This window comes from Priapulus caudatus, unplaced genomic scaffold (assembly GCF_000485595.1).
Source record: "Priapulus caudatus unplaced genomic scaffold, Priapulus_caudatus-5.0.1 Scaffold734, whole genome shotgun sequence".
NCBI lineage: Eukaryota > Metazoa > Priapulida > Priapulimorpha > Priapulimorphida > Priapulidae > Priapulus > Priapulus caudatus.
Genome location: NW_014577795.1, coordinates 85,884 through 87,252, shown reverse-complemented (window position 1 = coordinate 87,252; position 1,369 = coordinate 85,884).

Below are 1,369 nucleotides of genomic sequence, written 5' to 3'. Positions count from 1 at the left end.
GAGAGAGAGAGAGAGAGAGAGAGAGAGAGAGAGAGAGAGAGAGAGAGAGAGCGAGAGACAGAGCGAGAAAGAGAGCGCGCGCGAATGAAGAGAGAGAACAAATGGGGCAGATATGCAGATAAAATGACGGGTCTCCAGACATATACAAAGAGAGAGAGAGAGAGAGAGAGAGAGCGAGCGAGAGAGAGAAAGAGAGCGAGAGAGGAGAGACCGGGAGATAACCAGGGCGCATGCACGTACACAGCGGGGTAGCAGCCAGAGCAGAAGGAGTAAGAGGCAGTCGAGCATTCCTTGCCCGACGACAGTCCACGCTGTGTGAGCGAACGCCGACCGTCCATCGCCACTACTCGAATCCATTCGCGTCCGAAAATGGAAACACTTTAATGCACTAATTGAAACTAATTAAGCCGCAGACTTACAGAATATTGCGACACACAAAGACTCCCGCCCAGATATGAGCGAGAACAAAATATTTTTGCCACCTAATTAACTCTGTGTCCGTACCAGCAATTAGTAACAATTAGACAGGAGAAGGAAAGGGACTCAGACCCCTCCCCGTCCTTCTGTTTCCTTCCAAACATTTGGGCAAAGACAGCGGAGTAATTGTAGAGCCATTATCGGTGAGATAATGCGTGAGACATTGAGAGCGCGCTGCGGGGAGAGACCCGTACAGACGTCCCACGCACGCAGCGACCATCAAGATAACTCATCGCGTGGTGGGATCGCCGTAGTAACCTCGGAACGGTGGGGATAAAGGATATCAGGTGTCTTTGTGTTCTACACGCGAGTCATAGGCTGCATCAGCCCGACAACGCTGCGAGACTAACGTCAATATACACATGCATCTTTCGATGTCTTCGATCATTCGATCGTTCGATCATTCGATCGTTCGATCATTCGATCGTTCGATCATTCGATCTTTCGATCTTTTTGATTGTTCAATCTCTAGATTGTTCAATCTTTCAATATTTTCATCTTTAAATCTTTCGATGTTTTGGTGTGTACCTGTATATTGGAGTTAAAGCTACATACTATCAAGAGTGGATAATAGAGATCTCTATTATCCACTCTTGATACTATAGTTCTGTGTTCTTCATGTGCAGGGCAGCCGACGGACGGACGACGCTGTCAGCAAATATCACTGAATAGCGCATATAACAACGCATATCAAACAACGCATATCAAAACGTAATGAATTGATATAATCAGGAGTAGATAATGACAAATAAATAATGATTTGTCATTATCTTCCCCTGATATGTGTGTGTGTGGGTGTTATGTGTTATTGTGTGTGTGTGTGGTGGTGTGTGTGTGTGTGTGTGTGTGTGTGTGTGTGTGTGTGTGTGTGTGTGTGTGTGTGTGTGTGTGT